Source organism: Phalacrocorax carbo, chromosome 6 (genome assembly GCF_963921805.1).
Source record: "Phalacrocorax carbo chromosome 6, bPhaCar2.1, whole genome shotgun sequence".
Taxonomy (NCBI): Eukaryota; Metazoa; Chordata; class Aves; order Suliformes; family Phalacrocoracidae; genus Phalacrocorax; species Phalacrocorax carbo.
In genome coordinates, this window is record NC_087518.1 from 36,904,293 (window position 1) to 36,917,468 (window position 13,176).

The window sequence follows — 13,176 nt, forward strand, 5'->3', positions numbered from 1 at the left end:
TATTAATAATTCATAGAATCAAGCAAAAGATAACATCCATTTATGATTCCGAGATGAAGTCAGACAGCAGTATACCAACATGAAGAATATTGACTGTTTATTATTAAACATAAAATCAGATTTTGAAAAACAATGTCAATGTACAGCATGCCTATAAATGCTACTAGCAGTGCAATAGTCCTGTTTCTGTCTCTTGGATTTCTATTACCTTAAATGGGGAAGCTGTAGTTTACACAGCAGGAAAGCCAGAGTGTACTCTGAATGGGACTAGATTTTTTTAAGAAGCTGACTGTAATAATCAGTCAGGCAAAGTTCCCTTGGCACGTTGAGGAAAAAGGAATCTGTGACTGCACAACTTGTGCAGTTCAGAATTTTGTTCCGTTATATCCAACTAAACTATGTTACTGTGGGAAGGAAATATATTTAGAATTGATAATGGCAATTCCAGTTCTTGGTTACTGTATGGCAGGAATGATTCTACCAGTGAGATTTGAAAGGCAGGGTGCAAACAGATGTTTATGCAGTTACAACCTGCTAAGTGTGTGTTAAAGACCTACTCTGTATTCATGAAAACACTGAACTGTTGAGCAGAGCAAAAGCAAGTACTGCTGTATATATAGAGATCAACTTCCCCAGCTGATTCTGCTAAGAGATAAAGGGAGCAGTTCCTCCATGTTGAAGATGAAAAACAGAGAAGTTAATTGTACTTATTGTGCCTAAAGAAGTATGTTTGATTTGTTCCTAAAAGGAATCTAAAAGGAAGATATGTTCAAGCATACTGCAGGCTTGAACATGAAGATATAATGACTAGAGCAGAGAGATTAGTAAATCTGAAGATTAATAATACAATAAAGGTCATTGCAGTGTCCCTGAACAAGTAAAATCTTATGATTTGCAGAATGAAGTCTAGAACTTCTGTATACTGTACACTTACAAAGAGCACTACAACTACAAGGAACTTATGTGCAGCTATCTGTCATATTAGGTATCAAAACTACCATAACAGCTACTTGATAAAGTAAAATCAAACTGATTCCTGGTCCTGGATTGCAAGAAGTTGCTCATGCAATAGATGAGTAATGTGAGGTAGAACTGGATCATTATGCCATATAGATTCACAAGGTAAATAGGCCAGTAGAAGGGAGGGTAAACGTATACCGATCCTCAGGCTGTTACATAGGATTTCCCAAAGAGATCCCTCCAAACAAGCCAACTGCATGGGCTCTGACAGGGGCAGCTATAAAAAACCTTAATCCAGTAGTTGTAAAGTGATAAAGTAACACCATTACTCTGCACAGTTAATTAATCTTGTCCTCTCTATAAGTTTTGCTCTTAGAAATTTACCGGTTTCTTTACAATACACCGGGCACAATACTAAATGGTGGAATTTTTACTTGATATGTTACTAAGCAGGAACATATTCAGCATCTCCTTGTGGGGAGGCTGAGCAAGTGTTTTGTTCTGGTCCCTTTGGCTCTTCTAGGCCCTGACAGGCTGAATGCAAAACCTTCACTTTTTTCTTTCCAATACTTGAATAAGCAAGTGTTTTCTTGAAACATTGGTGCACCAGATATTTCACAATAGGAGGAAAAAGTTTTTGCAAGAATGGAAGTGTTATCTAGTTATCCTGTTGCTGGGACTTGTGAGAAGCTTAATATTCCTTAATGACATTCCTAAATAATGAAAAATATCTGATATTTGCTTTTTGGTATCCACACAATGAGCAAACACCAAAAGCTTCACAAAAAGGACATGAAACAAAAAGAAGCTTACAGGAATACTGGAGAAAGGTAAATCTCAAATCTTTGATTTATCCGATGTGAGCCTTACTGTTCCTTTGAAATATCATCTGATTGTTTCTTACAGAATATTTTTAATGTATAAAATCAACCCGTTTAAAAAATTTCCTCTTATCTATTTTTTAATTCATGTAGGTCTTGCAGCCTAATAATAAGCAAAATATAACTACTTTCAAACTGTTACTGCTGGAAAAGTTTATTTACACATTCTTACTTCCTCCCAAATACTTTTCAGATTACTTAAATGAAGTTCAGTGAGTCTTAGGCACATGAATAATTTTACAGTAAGATCTTACAGAGATTACAAGGGCAACATAAAAAACCCCATGTATTGGTTAATTATCTGCTGTAAGGTGGTTGGGACTGATCTGGCTGAATTGTATGTAGTTAAACAGCTTTAATTATAAAGCTATATTAAATAATATGGATTGTAACAAATCTTTTTTCCAAGGCAAAGCTAAGATTGACTTTGAACTATAGTGGCTAAATCACTTCCCTGAGGTAGAGGAAACAGGATTTCCATCCTCGTGCCAATGAATATTTATACAAAGTGGAACAGAATCAACAGGAGTAAATTTAATACTTCCCATTTTGGGATATGTTTGTGCATGTGGCTTAAGACAGGTACATTCCTATAACATGCAAAGGGAGAAGATGAAATGTACAGGGCTGCAGAGGATGTAAGCTTTGATTCGCATACTGAGTGATGAGCACATATAGCTCTCTTTGTGAATCTGGAAATTATTATTTAGAAACTGATGTCTCAAGTCTCTAGCTTAAGAAATTAGAAGCCCAAATCCCATTTACCTGAAGATAAAATTAGGATCTTAGGAAAATTAAGTTTCTTGAAAACGGTACTTATAGTCACCTTATATTTGCATAGTACTCTACCTGCACGATAATTTACCTTGAAGTAAATTTGTTGTCGAGGCACAAGACTAGAAAAGAGATGAAAAGATGGTGACTTAGAAGCCTTGAGAACTGCCAGTCTTTAAAGAAAGCTAAACTGTATATATCCTGAATTTAAATTTCTTTAAAATTTATTCAGAATTACAAATCACTGCTGGAGGACATTGAATCCGTTCTACCAGTACTAACTCCCACAAAACATATATTAAATTGTATTATTTTTGATGTCATGCTAAGAAGGGCTATAAGAAATGAAGTAAAATGCTAATACATATACCTAGCAGTTCAACATGCAGTGCTATTGGCTGTAAAGAAGGATGAAATGAAATATTGTGACTTCTTATGAAGCTTTACCACCACTTCAAGTAAAGGACGCACACTTAGCGGCTCAGGAATTCAGCCACAAAGTAGGAGATGGGTAATCAAAGTTCTGTAGGTACTCCATATGATAAAGGAAAATGTTAAAAAGTTATTCTCAGTGGTATTTAAGACTGCTATTTGTACCTTGCCTTTCATTTTCAAAGTTCAGTAACTTCACAGCATCTGGAGTAATAACAATATAGACTATCCTACTAAGAAATAATTAAATAAATCATAAGGGAATTTTTCACTGCATATGGTTTGCCAGAGGAAACTGCCTCAAGTCAATGGCCCACAGTTTATTTCAGAAGAATTTGACATGTTGTTAGGTCTAAATGCAGTGAAGTAAGACAAAGTTGCTTCATTTCATGAAGCATCAAATGGAGCAGTGGAACATTTTTTTTTCAAACCATTAACCAGACAATTGTGCTAACAATATGTTATCAGAAAACTGGAGTCTGTTTGGTTCTTCCCACCCACCCACGCCCTGGCCCTTTTTTTGGTACAAAGAAATCCTCTGTTATGTCATAACAAAGGAAACATTTCCTTAGTAGTTTTTAAATACACTGAGGAGTCCTAAGGCTTGTGCTGTTACCTCAACACAATGCTTATGGCCTATTACAAGCAGTAGTAATACTGTATTTCCTGAATACCAGGCTATGTAGGGTTAGAAGCTTTTATGACTAGAGTCACGAAATACTGCTCTCCTTATTAAAGCTCAGCCCTTTGTGGAGTCAATGACAAAATTCTCACTTGTGTGGAAGGGAAGAGAAAGGATGGTTTTCTTCCCTTTGTCCACTCATGCAGGTCAGAAAATGCTCAAGAACCTGAATTTCTCAGTAAAGCAAAGAGGAAGGTGAGCTGAGAGCAATAAGTATAATGAGCAAGTGTGTCAGACAAGTAATTTCTTACAAGGCTCTGAAGAGTTTGTTTTCCAACTTTTTCATTCAGATCTGGGGAATTGCATGGCATTGCTGCTAAAGGCTATCACAAAGACTAAAATGAATGAGGAATGATGATTATTATTTCATATTGAGAAAAAGAGGGTTTTGATGCCCTATAGGGGTGAATTGACAAATGACAATCAAGGTATCGATACTTGATTTACTTCTCTACCACTGATTTATTATGTGGCTATTTCTATTAGCCATACAATAAATATTTAGATCTTTTCTCTTATTCTTGGTATTATTTAGTTAGACTGATTTGCAGCAAAGATTGGTTCTTACTGTGTGGCCACATGGTGCAGAGTACCATGGCATCACAATAATACAGTAAGTAACAAAATAAAGATTAATACTCTAAGCTGTCCAAACATGCATGCAAGGTGTGATGAAATTTTAATCAACCCACTTAGGACTTTTTAAACTGTAAAATTGCTTGGGAAAAAATCTTGAGTGAGTCTAGCAGAGCTGAGAAACTAGTCAGACTTCTGAAAATGAGAAAGTAGGCCTCAAAATGTGAACTATAATCAAGGGCTAATAAATCTTTCAGAACTACTACTTAAAATGTGAAGTTTAATTTTATTTTCAGGACTTCCAGTGCTTTTTAGTTTCATTCTTTTGTTGTTTTCTTTTTTTGGGTTTTAGTTTACTTGTGATTGAATTTTCCCTTTTAGTTTGGAACTGTTAATGACTTGCATGACCCAGCAGTGAAAGAAAAAAGTCTGTTGACCAATTTTAGAACATTACAGGTGGAATATTATCATCTGGTCTAGTTTTTCATAACTACATTGAATTGAACATATCTGAGATAATTTGAGATCTACCCCCCTGTGTTTCGAAAGTAACATTTTCCCATGTATTAAGGGATGTATTTGCTGAGGGGAGGGTTTCATACAGGCCAGCTCCCTCTCCCTGTCTCACAGGCATGGCACATCTGTTCCCCATCACAAAATATAGCTGGACAGCTCATCACAATCTCCTTTCTCCTCTGCCTTCATACCTCTCATTTATACTGTGGCTGCATCTGTCTGATATATGGAAACCAAAAAGCATAGGATATTATTAATAGCTTTTTGCTGAATGGTGGTTTTGAAAATCTTCTCAGTGTATCTATATTCTGAGTACAGACAACTTGGTCAAAGAACAGCCTCTGAGTTCTTTGGGGAGAACTATCACTGTCAAATTCAGTGCTGGCAGTAAGGTCACCAAGGAGATGGTCTTAAATGACAGTGTCATGAACTTGCCAACTGATTCTTGCCAGCTTGCTGGGGTTCTGGCCAAACCCTTCAGCATGACGGACAGGACAAGTACAGATGAAGCCTTTGCCCTATTGTAGCTAGAGAATGACTGATGATGAATAGAAATTACTCCCAATACAATGTATTACATTATATTTCATAAGCACAGCTGAGCAGTCTCCAACTTACTTGCAGGCCCGAATAACTTCCCTTTAAATAGTTGTTCTTAACAGATGTTCATACTGATGAATGTATATTCTTTTGCCCACAGGCTCCTATTCACCAAATACGCAGATTCTGTGTTTGCTTTGATGCTATTTGTTTTGGTTTTGGTTTGCGGTGGGGGAGGTTTATACATGTTACATCATTATTTGTGGCAATTTCAGATTTTGTGCATTTAGTTCTATTGAATTGTCTGTTTTCATGGTACATGATTTTAACATGTACTCTTCTCTGTATTTTGCATATAGAAAAAAATCCAGTTTACAGAGGCCATTTCAGGATACACATACTCAGGCCAAACAGTTCTAAATTTGAATCACAAAATTTCAAAAGAAATCCTATACTCCATTTTTGAAGTAGTTCAGATAAATATACTTAGAAGAATAGAGCCCTGCTGTAGAATAGCATTTAAGAATTTGTAAAGAAACAATGATAATTTTATAATACATCTTGAACTTCACTTAACTGAAGTAATCAGCTGGAAAAAAATATGGATGGTCATACTCAGGAGATTTATTTGTAGAGAACCTAATTTAATACAATGCTGAGACTAAAGCTACCTTCTCTCTTAATCTGGGCATGTAATTTTGTTAATGTTAAAGAGTTGTGTGTGCATCAACCGAGGATGCCTCTATCCCTAAGTGCTTAACTGCTGTATTCAAAATCATTTTTCTCCTCACAAAGGATTTAATATTAGGATTGTTCAGAATTATATAAGGCTTGACTTTAGAAAATAATGTTGGATAACACTTGGCCCTAATTTAGAAAAGGAAAGTTATAAGAAGTGCTTCAATAAATAAGTCATTATATATGTAGGATCCGTTAGCTTCCTTCCTCGCAATGTTCTGTAAACTTACACTAAATAGTGTATGCTGTGGAAGAATCAGTTTACCTATGTCTTTTCTATTTTTTCAGGAATAATAATTTTAAGGATTGCTTATTATTCTCCAGTACTGAAAAGTCAGAGGATAATTTAGGTTGGAAAGGACACTGAGCAGTCTCTTGTCCAAGCCCTTGCTCAAAGCAGGGTCAGCTATGGGCTTAGACTAGGTTTCCTGGGGCTTTATCCAGACAGATTTGGAAAACTTCCAAGGATGGAGAATGCAACAGTATACACAGAAATGTCCAGATAACAGTAATTTCAGTATGATTAATATATGCTCTGACTGCCACAGACAGACTCCCCAGATGTAGCGGTCCTCAGATGGGGCACTTTTGGAGCCCCGCCTTGAAAGATTCTTGACTGCTCTGAGGCAGGTCTGTTGGAAGGTGGTTAGAATTTACATCAGTATATTTCCTAGGTGCTACAGGTTATCTGAGCAGTGTGAAATACTGGCTACTTAGCTGAATCCTCTCAGGATGTGGTTGTACTGAAATGGGAGGAATTAGACATCTTTAGTCCCATTAAAGATCAGGTCAATTAGCATGTGGTTAGGCTTTTAAGTCAAGAAGTACATGCAATTTAGCAAAGTGCCAAGTGATTGAATTGATTGGGTTTGGCACTTAAACTACCAGGAGGAAGAGATGACTTTCTTATGTGCCTGATGAGAGCATATTATACTTGACAAGCAAATGTCAGTACTATTATAACTACCAAAACCATCCTTACACAGATGATGTTTATAAAATATATTTACATTAATGCTAATAACAGCAAAAAAGTGAGGATAGCGATGAATACAAGCTCCATCTGTAATTGTAAAACAGTAGCTGTACAGATTGACACTAGTTCAGATATCTTCAGAAATTTTAGTCCTTCCATTAAGGATGCCAGAGCAGCCTCAGTAGAAATGTTTACATTTTTATTTCAGAGCAAGATAGCCTCATATTGAAGATGCTTTTGTTCCCACTGATGTGTGAGGAGCATCAGAAGTTATTAAAACTTTTTCATTTCTAGATACTGGACCTATATGAAGCTCTTAGTAGGGTAAGTTCTAAAGCTAAAATTTCTGTACTGCAAATCTTAGTCTGTATGTCTTCATCTTCTCACTGTTTACTTTGACAGAGGTTTGGGTCAAACATTTTTCTCATTTACAGAAACAGAGTTCATAACTGCTTGTTTTAAAGGAAACTAGCAAACCCCTAGCATAGCATCCAGAAAGAAAGTTAAATAGTTGGAAATAATAAAATAAGCAAATGTCTCCTATGTGCTGCATTGGAAAGATACAGAGCAACGATGTAACATTTTGACTGGATTATGAATAGCAGGTATTACAGTGCATTATTAGACTGCTATTGAAGCAACTATGGATTTTTCAAGCTCTATTTATTTTGCTTTTTCATAAGCTAAGTTTTAGCTCTTACATTTTCATAAAGGAAGTTGCAGTCCACTTGAGAGTAAATAAAATTATGAAATATGTTTTCTAGAAGAAAAGAAGGCGGGAAGAATGCAGGAAGGTAATCACCAGTACCTGAAACATGGATATTCTGTGTTTCTCAGCAGATGTGCTACTGAATAGGATGGCCAGACATTAGCATTTTTAATGTCTTCTAACAGCATATGACAAATGTGTCATGAATAATTAGATATTACTAACTACTGAACAGTGCTTAATTCACTTACCTGCCAGTACATTTGCCCTTTCTATCTGACAGCTCAAGTTGAATAAATGCTATCTCTGGCTCTGAACCACCAGCTGCATAGGGCAGAAAGGTCAGTCTTTCACATCATAGAGTGAAAGCTCTTCTCACTGAATAGTAATGCATCTCCTAAGTCTGTACTATTTGAATGAAACTGTCTGGACGGTCAGTGGTATGAACTGGTACTGGACTTTGCTCTCTGATTAGATGGTGTGCTAGCCTCATGGTTTTAATGCAGGTGAGGCATGAATTAACTTCAGTGAACTAAGAAAAGACTTTCTCAAGATATATTCTAAAATTATATGTCAATAAATTTCTTCTTACATATTAAACAATGCAACAGCCAGCTCCTCAGCTAATGAAAACTCCCTTTCATTTGAAGTAAAAATTCTTTGCTATTTTCTGCTGTCTATAGACCTAGTTGACAGCATTGTTTGGAGGAGTGTCCTGAACTTCAAATATATAGATACTCTAAAGCCTACAAATTAATTTTAATAAATTGTTGGGACTACAGTGGATGTGTGTGTTTTTTTAAAGATTTTGCTGCATTTGTTTTAAATTTGTAAGGTCAGGTTTACAAGATTGTGCTGGCTGAGAATATTCTTCACACATATCTCTAAGGCTACACTAGCCAATAAAATCAAATTTACAGCTGGAATAGAATTGATTACCTTAGCATCCTTTGCCAATGTTGTCAACAATTTACATTTCAGGCAGAAAATAAGGGCACATTAAGGGCCAAGACCCTGCTCCAAATGCCATTGAAATCAATGGAAACTTTCACACTGACTGCAGAATACTTAAAGGTCAGGCTCTAAAGTCCAAGTTCTCATGCTGGGAAGCTGCCCCAGTGCTCAGGGTTGGCCACTGAAAAAAAAGGCACAAAAAGAAACTCACATCCTGTAACAGGCAGTAGTGCTTTAGCTGTAAGGCTTAGAAGGAAGCAGTATTTTGCTGTAAAGAGTGGAAAAAAGGGGAGAGAAAATTTTTTAATTAAAAAGTTATTAATGCCATTTTAAAAAACAACACCTAATAATTACAGCAATATTTTGATATACTATGTTTAAGACAAAAATCAATTAACATAACTTTAATTCCCCATATTTTTCATAAAATAGCATATTTTTTCTTTTAACATAAACTTTGATGCATACAAGAAAATAAATATATTTGAGTTTATTTGAAAAATACATAGAAACATTGTCGAAATGAGCAAACAGTAGTTGGATAAGCAAAGGAAAAATAAAATTTTTCAGTGATCCAGTGTGTTGGCTGTGTTTAAAGGGAAAACTGGAAAAAAGAAACATTTTAGGGGCAAAATGAGAAAATAGGTGATTTAGACAGTGGAATGTCTCAATGTGTAGCTCACACTATGCTGAATTCCATGAATGAAAATGGAGACGGCTGAAAAGCAGGAAAAGTAAAAGAGGAAGTGAGATGGCAGGGTCTTCCACATGAACACCATGATAGAGTTTTTGTGATGTCTTGTTGCATCTTCCACATCTGTGAGAAAGCAATTCATTATCATTCCTAAAGTTAAGCTTAATTTAAAGCACAATGGAGTTTATGCAGTGTTAGAAAGGTAATTTTTCTTTTATGAGGCTGTCTATTAAACTTTGCCTTTCTCAGCATGTACTGCCTAGTCTCTGTCATGCTTCTTAGCACAAATGCTTTGTGAATAACCTTGAAAGATGCATTTTGACAATAAGATGGGATGGGAGCTTTTGCATCTCAACTGATGAAAAAGGAACTAAGCATTAAAATGTGCTTTTGTGCTGTGCTTTCTGCTGTTGAGGTGCGGTGCAGCTGTTTCTCTTCAGGGGAGCAGGTACATAATAAGAGAAAACACAGTGTCTTTGCTGAAATAAGTTGCCATTTTGTCATTGCAATATGTGACTATGGGGGAGGAATGAGCAATTGTTCATTCACACCAAAAGAAATATTTTAAAAAAAATTACTTTTTTTTTCTAACTGCTGTGAATGCGCTTAGCACACACATATAAATATATTTAAGTTATACAGCACAACTCAAATTGTGTTGGTCTTGATCCATAAAAGAGAAATCCTGAGTTTTCCTTCTCAGCCATTTGGTGATTGACTGTCCAGGAGTATTTAAAAAACTGGAAAAAACTCTTTTTTTTTTTTTTTTTTTTTTTTAATTATTTCTTAACTCTGTGGGAGTCAACTACCCACAGGATTATATAATACTTTTTTTTGTTTGATCTTAAGTGAGAAATGGGAAATGACTATATTTATATTGTGAGTGCAGAGGCCAACTCTAAAAACTATTTCATATCTTTTTATATAAAAGAACATTACAAAATTTTTATCATTCGCTGTAACTCACCAGGTACACTCATTCATAAGATGGTCTTAAAATTGCCTATTGTGAGTTTGTATGAGGACAAATTGATGATAAAGCAGTTTACCCGTTTTACTAATCGTAAACTGCACACTGTGACGAAGCATAATTAAAAAGGAGCAAACATAAGGAGTTTCTTTCAGCATCACTCAGGTGCCTATCTCTTCAAGACTGGGGTTATAACTGCTCTGTTGGTTCAGACCTGTGCTTTTCAATGATAAATTATATTTTTACAGTTAAATAATTCATTATTTTATTTCTGTGAATATTTACAGAACTCTGATCCAAACTGTGGTTGCTCAGCATCTTCATCATCATCATTGCCCAGAATGTAACTTTTAACATGTTTTAACCACACTTGACTCTTAAAAAATGTGACGTCCCTCCAGTGACCATTACATTGGGTATTTTTTGCACATTCACGGCTTCTTTTGGATATAGTACGGGCTATATGGGCTAATGTGACGGTGATCATTTCCTCTAGATGCTTCCTAATGACACTGTATGTGTAAGTTATCAGTAGGAGTGATTCAGCCAAAGCTTGTGATCTATTGCCTGTGCTGCTTACACAACTTGTAACTGGAAAGATCTCTTCTATCTCTCCAAAAAACAGATGCTATTTTCTGCTCAGGTATGTGTCTGTTAGTCACTTTGCTGTATTGGTTTTCATGTCCCTGAAGCTTTCATAGGGCTTCATTGTCATTAGGATTTCCAGAATCCTCTCTATCTTCTGCAATGAGGTAACAACTTTAATATTTTCTCTTCACTGTGTAAAGGTAGTCTTCCTTTTTTAGTAGTGTGAAATGATGAAAGGGCTTCCCAGACAGTCAGTGTATTCAGCCTCATAAATTATTTAAACATATTTGGGTGTTATTTTACCAGGCAAATACTGAGTTCTTACTATATTTATCATTATATTTTTAAAAATTTTCTGACATGTATTGTAGTATCATTAAAACTTTTCAGCAGTGTTGAGGTAAATCATGCCTGTAGCTAAATGGAAAAGTAATATGGTAATTTCTTTGCATTCACAATAAATTTTCTATGCTGTTCACCCCAAGGCTCTTAGTATTGAGTGAAATGGACTCCTTAATCAGACGTGAGACCTCATTGTAATTGTAAATCTCCAGTAAAAAAAAAAAAACACAACAAAAAACCAAAACCTTAAGAGGACTTGCAATATAACTGTAATACGTTACAAGTTGAACAGTTATAGCTCAGTGTTTAGATTAATATGGAGTGGAGAGACTTGATCCATACCTGCGATATACAGAACCTCAAAATTGGCAATCAGAATGGGAATATTACTGTAGATTGGTTTTACAAATTTTGAAGCTAATAATTTTCTTTGCTTACATATATTTATAAACTATGCATATAAAGAGTCATGTACATGAATTTAAATATGGTGGCTATCTCCTAAATGTGTGGGATAAAATGTAAGTTTTAGGCCTCCAAAATTAATGTTGCTAAGGATTGAGAAGTTTGGTTAGTCAAGTGACCAAGTCACTTTAAGTTTCTCATCACAGAGGAACAATCTCTTTTGTAAAATGGACTGTGGAAACTTGAAGAGTGTGTTTGGGGTTTGGATGACAGGAGTTTTGAGGAAAGGTGGCTGTCTGATAGTTAAGAAAACATTTGTTGTCGTCTGTGTTTGAGTACTGCACAAGGCAGTTTCTTAGCACTCTGTCACTGCTGCATGTAGAGAATATATAATTTTTTAAAAAATAAGATTAATATTTGTTAGTAATTGTTGCATTGTGCTAGTAGGAATGTTAAAGTTACCAATACCTTGTTGCCTGAGAACAACCTAGATCAAAAATACTACCCTCAGAGCATGGGAATTGCAGTTGAAAGCAGGCTTCAGGACAGACAGTTTTCTAGTTTATATTTTGCTGTAAACATTCACAGGTGCACTTTGGCATAAATTCAGATCATTAAATTTCTCATCAAGTTATTTGCTTCTGTTCTCCTTTGGCCCCATTTTATTCAGTATAGTTGTTAACCTGTGTGCAAAGGCAGCATGATCTATTTGCAAAGCAGCAACAAGAAAGAATGATAGTGTTGCACAACTAATCCATTTTTCACACATGAAAACTACATGGTATCAAGATGAAGACTGGGCCTGGAGGTTTCATCAGCAGTCAGGTTCCTATACCAGGTTGAAACATCAGTAGTAAATAGCTTAAAATCACAGACACCCCAGTGTTCAGCAAATTAATGTTCCTCATCTGTTTCCATTTATTATAAGGAACACAGAAGTTATGACTAGACAAGTATTTAGGTGTTGGTAACTACATACAATTTTACCAATGCTTTAAATACAAGCATCATTACCAATATGTATGAAAAGTAAGAAACTAGGCTTTGAACTTAGTACTAAAACTCTGTCTGTGGCTTAACCTGCCATTGTCTCCACAGCTGCCCAAACCTACTATCAACAATGTTAGTGTTCTCCATACATATTTATTTTGAGGAAAACCAAAACTCACAATAATCATTCTGGTTTGTGTTCTTCATCCATCTCAGATTTTATTTTTAAAGCAAACAGCCTCCAGTTGAATAGAAGGACCAGTATCCCTTGAGAAAGAATGCAGAGAAAGGGAATAGGATAATATAAGCAAATGGAAATTGCCAAAGATGGGGGGAAGCACTTGGTGAGAGCTAGGGAAAAATAAAAGGAAAATGAGAAGAAATAATTCCTCTAATCTTGGCTCAGTGATGCTTTCTGGATCAAAGAATATTACAGAAATACATCTCCT

At 35.6% G+C, this 13,176-nt stretch overlaps 1 long non-coding RNA gene across 2 annotated transcripts in view; it reads left to right on the plus strand.

Moving 5' to 3' along the window:
* The first annotated feature begins 7,293 nt into the window (after positions 1 to 7,293).
* Positions 7,294 to 13,176, plus strand: part of LOC135314083 (uncharacterized) — a 160,333-nt gene continuing 154,450 nt past the window's right edge. For both annotated transcript variants that reach the window (XR_010373557.1, XR_010373558.1), the window contains exon 1: positions 7,294 to 7,399. This is a non-coding gene — a long non-coding RNA (uncharacterized LOC135314083). The remainder of the gene's footprint in view (positions 7,400 to 13,176) is intronic.